Below are 7,084 nucleotides of genomic sequence, written 5' to 3' on the forward strand. Positions count from 1 at the left end.
ATGCTACTCTCTTCCAGAAACACCCTCACAGACACGCTCAGAAAGAAATGTTTTACCAGCTGTCTAGACCTCCCTTAACCTAATCAAGTGGACATATAAAAATCAGCCACCCCAAAAGCCAATCACTAAGATGATGGAGCCACAAGACAGAAGCATACTGAATCAGTAATTTGTGGCATAGAGCAGTTGGCTGACAGAGTTACCTATTTTGCATTAGCAAGAAATAAATCTTTGTTGTGTCCAGCCACTGACCTTTGGGTATAGTTAGATAAATTAGCCTATCTTAACTAAAACATCAGGTGGGTGAAGATGCTGGTTTTAATTTGGATGGAAATGGAAAATCATGGGAATAGATGAAACAATTTAGGGAGACAGTTCAGAGAGAGGAGAAGGGCCCAGCCCAGGGAATTCCTGTGAAGAGGAAACTCCAATGCCACAGGTGGCAGGTACTTATGTGAGTAAATAAAGCAGACACTGTGATAAGAACTAAAAATAATGATATTCATCTAAATTTGATACTTAGTATGCTGACATTTATGTTTAATAGAAAAATAGGCCCAAGATATCCAGTTTTTGAGAATTCCAGTTTTTCAAGGAATACACATTTTTAAATTTGAACACTCTTAGTTTTTAAAAGTGGCCGATTTATCTTATTAAAAATTAAAAAAAAAAAAGTCAGTCCATTGTATTAGACAAACTTGGTGTCCTGGCCAAATAACACCTGTGGACCTCGCCTATACCCATATCATCATCTGAATATATTCAACTTTTATTTTCCCTAAATACATGGATACACAAGCATACGCGCACACACAAGCATACGCGCACGCGCACACACACACACACACACCCTAATTTTTGACTTTAAGCGAATTCTGCTTTTTATTTTGTATAAGTTGTCATGGAAAAGGAAAATAGAATAAAAAGAGAGAGAGAGAGAGAGAAAGAAAATCAAAAGCAGGCATTGTATATGGATAAGTGATCAGAAAGAATGAATCTCCTTAAGGTTCTGCTGCTCTTAAACACAGCCTAACCAGCAGGACAGAGAAGAGGACGATCTGATGCCAGTAATGATAACTTCCCAATATTAAAGATGTGATAACTTGAATTCTGGAAATGTTACATAAATATAATTTATCTGCTTAAAATAGACTGTTTGTTCAGATTACTCACACTGAGTGTCTGTGTGTGTGAATGTAACTGCTCCATCATGGGTAGGTAGTTATTTTAGCGTATTATTGGAGGAGAATTAAGAGGCAGAACCTTTTTCTCAGCGGCAATGTATCAAATTAAAGATATTGTTAAAAGTGGTTTAAACAGAAATATATTGCTATTGAAATAAACATTTTCAGCGTTTCCTTTAGATTGGCATAAGTCCATGGTAGAGTAAAAGATTGCAGCAGTGGAAGACGGACAGAAGGAAATGGCTCGTCCAGCACAGACAAAAAGGAATGTGAAACAGCAGTTGAGAGTCATGAAGGATGGAATGGGAACCTCCAAAAAATGGAACAATGCTTCCAGAAAAAAAGAAGAAGAAAAGGAAGAATAGGGGGAATGGAGGAGAGGCAAGATTCAAATTGAAAATTGCTGACAATTTTCCTAAAATAGAAGATCTAAATTCTCAAATGGTCTCACCCTCTTGAGTGCCAACTAAAATAAATATTACTTAAGTAATCCACAGCTCAATACAAGTTAGTGGACATAAGAAATCATTACAAAGAAAGACAAAACCCTAAAAGGAAAAACAAAGTATGCTACAAAGTTTGGCGATGAGAAAAGATTAAGAGAAAAAAGAAGGCAGCGGGGGGAAGTAATTGAAATAATCAGGTTAGAAATACACTGTTTTACATCAAAGTTATAGAACGTATGGATCACTTGCTATGATTTCCCACCATTATTCCAATGGCAGACTTTGCTAGTCAGTCATAGTGCACTTCCCTTGAGCTAAAGTGTGTCCCAGGCACTTATCCCCACGTTGTGCTTGGCATTTGCGATGAGTCATGGTTGCTATTCCTGAGCAGCCAAAAGAAAGTATGGACCATGGCAGATTATAGGCAGTCACAACAAAAAGTTTCACCTTTCTGCAAAAAGAGTATCTTCCTTCTGTCTTGCATGGCCACTCACACGGGTTTCATGGCCGAGTGACATGTGCGTTTCTTCGTGGCAGGATTTTCCAGCTGTAGGGTAGACTCACTCAACTGTAACCAAAATCCTCACTCAGCCTCCTTCCCCTCTCTCAGTTATTGGGCATCAGGGCTTTTCATCTTTCCCTTATGTTTATGGTCTAGCTCTTCGGAAGAAAAATATCTTACTTGTATATTTTTTCAGTACTGTATCAGTATGGTATGTCTAACAGGTTTTCCCAGTGTACAGCACAGATGCAGTTTTATCCTAATTTTATGCCATGTCCATTTCACACAAATGTACAGATGAGGAGAAATGTTGCCATTTCCCTTGAAAGTTCTCCTAATCTCTACTTTTGATATGCCCAAACTATGCAAGGTTTTCTCTGGTGTTCAATGTTGGAATAAATTTTATTGTAAATCCTAAAACTACTCGGACTATGGTATCATATTACAATATTTCTCACCTATTTCCATCAAAGTAGTTCTTATGACAGGGAAGAAGGAATGCTTGCCTCCAGTTATTTGGAGGTAGAGCCTAACAACCTTGATGAAAAAAACAGTTTTTTTTTTTTAAATTACAAGGACTTTAAAAAAAAAGTTTATTTATTTTTGAGAGAGAGAGAGAGAGAGAGAGTACAAGCAGGAGAGGGACAGAGAGAGAGAGACAGAGAGAGAGAGAGAGAGAGAGAGAGAGAGAGAGAATCCTAAGTAGCCTCCATGCTGTCAGTACAGAGCCCCAGGCAGAGCTCAATCTCATGAAGTATGACATCATGACCTGAACTGAAATCAAGAGTCCAATGCTTAACTGCCTGAGCCACTGAGGGGCCCCTTAATTATAAGTTTTATCACACAAAGTATGAAATAAGTGTTTCTTCTTAAATGACAATAATAAAAATAATCTCAATTTTATGGAAAGACATGATGATTCTTTCAGAAAAATCCCTGAAATTGTCATTGCTGCTATCAAGTTCACATTATTTTAATATAAATTTTATTTCTCTTCTCATCACTACTATGATAGGATAAAAACTAATGGTAAAGTATGTCAAAGCACCTGGGCTTCAGTAACAACAAAACAAAATCAACTAATTCTGTGAGTGGTACAGCAATTATTGTTTTCAGAATACGTTTCTTAATTTATGAAGAATGTGTAACACAAGTACATATATAGGCTATCTACAAACATAATGCAAAATAATGAATACTCAACAGATCCCTTCACAATTGTGTGAACAGTGGACACAAAACAGTTGGCAAGGAATGTAAATTGAGATTGCCGAATACCATTTTCCAAGGTAAATAAGAAATCTCTTTTCTAATAGAACATATTTTATGTGTTATGTATTTTATGTGCCCTCTATTTTTTTTTCAAATCTAGAAAAACATTTATTTTCAATATTAAACCTAATGTCTGTGTGTGCCCTCTATTCTTAATTTACATTTAGTAGCAGCATTTGGAAGTAAACCATCAACATATATGATTCATTTACACGGACCATGGAAACAAATCCTTAAATGATGTGCTTTTTTGATTTGTAACTGATTTATTATGCCTTTTATATGGTCTGTTTATTTTACTCTTCAATCTGTCCTTTGGTTTGAAACCATAATTATTTCTTAAAAACAAAATAATGGAATGAGTTAGAAGTTCTAACCTTGTTCTGCTGTGGGGTATGTGTGAGTGTGCATGTGTATGTGTTTTCTGTGATCCATATGTAGTCTGAAACAAAGAAAGTGGAGGTTTAGATGTTTAATTTGTGTTCTTATTCGAATTTCAAGATTTGAAAAAATTAAATTTTAGAGGCAACAGTGTGAAAAAAATATGATTGACCTAGAGGTCTTCTATCACTAACTGCATAATTTGACAAAATTATTTGATTTAAATTCACACCTATAATGTGATCGGAAGATAAGCTTTGTTTTCCTTCCAGAACTAAAGTTCTATTTCTTGATATAATCATATTCTGTGGCACTGACAATATTTCAGCAGCCTGATGACTTATAGTACATTGTCTCAGGGAATGTAAATCATCAAAAGAATTTTACAAAACGATTTCTGGCAACTTTTACTGCTTATTGAAAAGTTCTTGATGGTTGAGTTCATCAAAAGTGACAACTAACAATTAATTGCATTTTTTCTCACTACAGATTTGAAGAAAAATACTGACTACAACCAGCATTTAAGACCCCAGGAAACGTCACTGTTTTTTCTTCAGAGAGCATAGGATTTGGATCTACCAAAGCAGCATGGATTAATATCTTGATATATACATTTAATGGAATATATGAAAGTATAAAGTCAGCCCACACAATAATAGTTAAGTAGTTGTTGCCCAGTTGAAGTCTTCAACAATACTTTGAGTCACCTTTTTTTTTAAAATAGAATTTAAAAGCACAAAAAAACTCTTAAGCTTATTCAGTATTATTTCAACTTTATTTCATTTACTAAAGTCCTTTGACCGACAATTAGGAAATTTTAAGAAAATTGTTTTCCAAACGTTAAAATGTAAACGGTAATTTTTCCCAGTACATGACGATAACACATCATTAGAATTCACACATTGGTTTAGAATTTAATGACTTAACTTTAATGATATGGGCTGATCTAGTGGCTAAAGTTGGTGTCCTTTATTTAAAGGTGATTATTGAAAGAACTGAAGATTCTGGATATTTGTTTTCAGGATGGGCTGCAGGCATTTTGCAGAGCCATATGCATTGAAATGGAAATATGAGCTGGAATTAAATATTAGTAAATGAATATTTACTGAAATGGAATGTTAGTAAAATCCAACTTTACTTTCATTTAGAGCCGAGTTTTAAAGACAAAAGGAAATTTGTAAATGGTGCTGTAAACAAATTTCTACACAATTTGTCATAGCAAAAAGATAGGAATAATAAGATCTTATGAAACTGAATAACATTAGCATTATTGTCAACTGTTAGGTCTATGGATGAAAGTGCAAAATGACAGATAAAGATAACAAATAGCCTAATTAAATCAAGTGTTAATTCATGTGTTGTGGGTGGTTTCCTTCTTGTGACCTATAATTGTATTGAAAGATGGTGATTTATAAATGCAAATCTCCATTGTTTTCAAAACCCCTTTAGACAATGTCTTGATTTGTTTTGTCTTCTCTGCCCCTCCCTTCTTCACCCAACATGCACACATGCTAGCACACTTACTCACTCACAAGTACATACACATATGCACACACGGAATCTTACAACCAGCCAGGGTGCAGCCAACATATCTGTCTTATCACATATCCTTCATTTCTGCATTGGTATCAGAAATGAAGCTTCACTAAGAACAGATGAGAAAATTCAAATTAAAAAAAAAAAGAGAGAGACAAAACAACAAATAACAAATACAAAGGTTATAGATGTTAAAAGTAGTTTAGCAAAGTATATTTCCCTATCCCTTTTTTTAAACTCTTACATTTTTTGTTGCGACTATATTTATTGCTAGAAATAAATATTCTGTTATATCTCAATTATATCTCAATAAAGCTGGTATACAAAGAAATAAAGATTCTAGTTTCTCTTTCAGTCGTTTAACAAGTTTGGAGGGGTACTTGGGTGGCTCAGTTGGTTAAGCCTCCCGCTTCCGCTCAGGTCATGATCTAACTAAAGGCTCTTGAGTTTCAGCCCCACATCAGGCTCTGTGCTGACAGCTCAGAGCCTGGAGGCTGCTTCAGATTCCATGTCTCTCTTTCTCTCTGCACCCCCCCCCCCCAATCATGCTCTCTCTAAATAAATAAATAAATAAATAAATAAACAAACATTAAAAAAAATTAAAGTTTGGAAATGCAAACTTAAAAATTATTTTTAAGAATTTTTTCTCAATAGCACTTAGGAGATGCAGCTCTCTCTCTCTCTCTTTCTCTTTTGTTCTATTTCTTATAGTAATGATTGAATTATAGAATTTCAAAAAGCCACAGAAAAAAGCAATAGATAACTCAAATATACCTCTGGGTTAAATCTATTGTCACCATTTGGTGAACATCATTAAGACAGTTCTCTATACATAGAGGAGGCTGGCTATATATGCATGCATGCATGAATGTATGGATGGAGAATAAATAGACAGATACATTTTAAGGTAAGAGCATACTTTAAAAGATATTTAAGAATCATTAAATGAAAGTAATTCATCTTTCCTAGAATGAAAGCATTAGGGCTGAGTGTTATTTTCTAGTCGATTTTCTTCAATCTGAGCTGTAGAATATTTTCTTCCATTGCAGGAAGGAAAAACCTATTTTTGGTTGAGTATAGCTTTCAAAAATTCCAGGGTGGGGACGTACAGATTATATTATAGAGAACTGCCTAATTCCTGAAGTTAGACAATGCTATAACCCTGCCAGCCTTTCTGTACTGGTTTAGAAGCTATCATATATATGCATGTATACATATATACATACATATATGTATGTATATATATATATATGTATGTATATGTATATATGTATGTATATACATATATGTATGTATGTATATACATATATACATATATGTATGTATATGTATATATGTATATACATACACACACACAAATATATATATATATACACATAGGTATCTATATATTTATATCTCTCTCTATATATCTGTATGTGTGTGTGTGTGTATATATATATATATATATATATATATACATATATATATATATACAGGGCTTATTCCATTCCATCAGGGTTTGTTTTAGTCTCTTGAGTTTCTGCTCACTTTCTCAGTCCTTCACATTCCTGAAAAGTGACATGCTCAGAAGCCATTCATTCTGGTACCTTCTCTTGTACCCTTAGTATGCAGCACTGTCCAGGCTCAAAGTTTTTACCCCACTTTTTCCACGACAGTGTACTTATAACTCACACATCTCCATCCCAATCCACTTTGAGATGGGAAGGCATGGGTAACAATTCTTAAGATTAATTCCATTCACCTGCTTATCTCAGTGCTGT

At 34.4% G+C, this 7,084-nt stretch overlaps 1 long non-coding RNA gene across 3 annotated transcripts in view; it reads left to right on the forward strand.

The window, feature by feature from the left end:
* Positions 1-5,635, forward strand: part of LOC144616178 (uncharacterized) — a 94,062-nt gene extending 88,427 nt beyond the window's left edge. For all 3 annotated transcript variants that reach the window (XR_013555270.2, XR_013555271.2, XR_013555269.2), the window contains one exon: positions 4,275-5,635. This is a non-coding gene — a long non-coding RNA (uncharacterized LOC144616178). The remainder of the gene's footprint in view (positions 1-4,274) is intronic.
* The last annotated feature ends 1,449 nt before the right edge of the window (positions 5,636-7,084 follow it).

The sequence above is a fragment of the Panthera onca genome, chromosome B1 (genome assembly GCF_046562875.1).
Source record: "Panthera onca isolate mPanOnc1 chromosome B1, mPanOnc1 haplotype 2, whole genome shotgun sequence".
Classification (NCBI taxonomy): Eukaryota; Metazoa; Chordata; class Mammalia; order Carnivora; family Felidae; genus Panthera; species Panthera onca.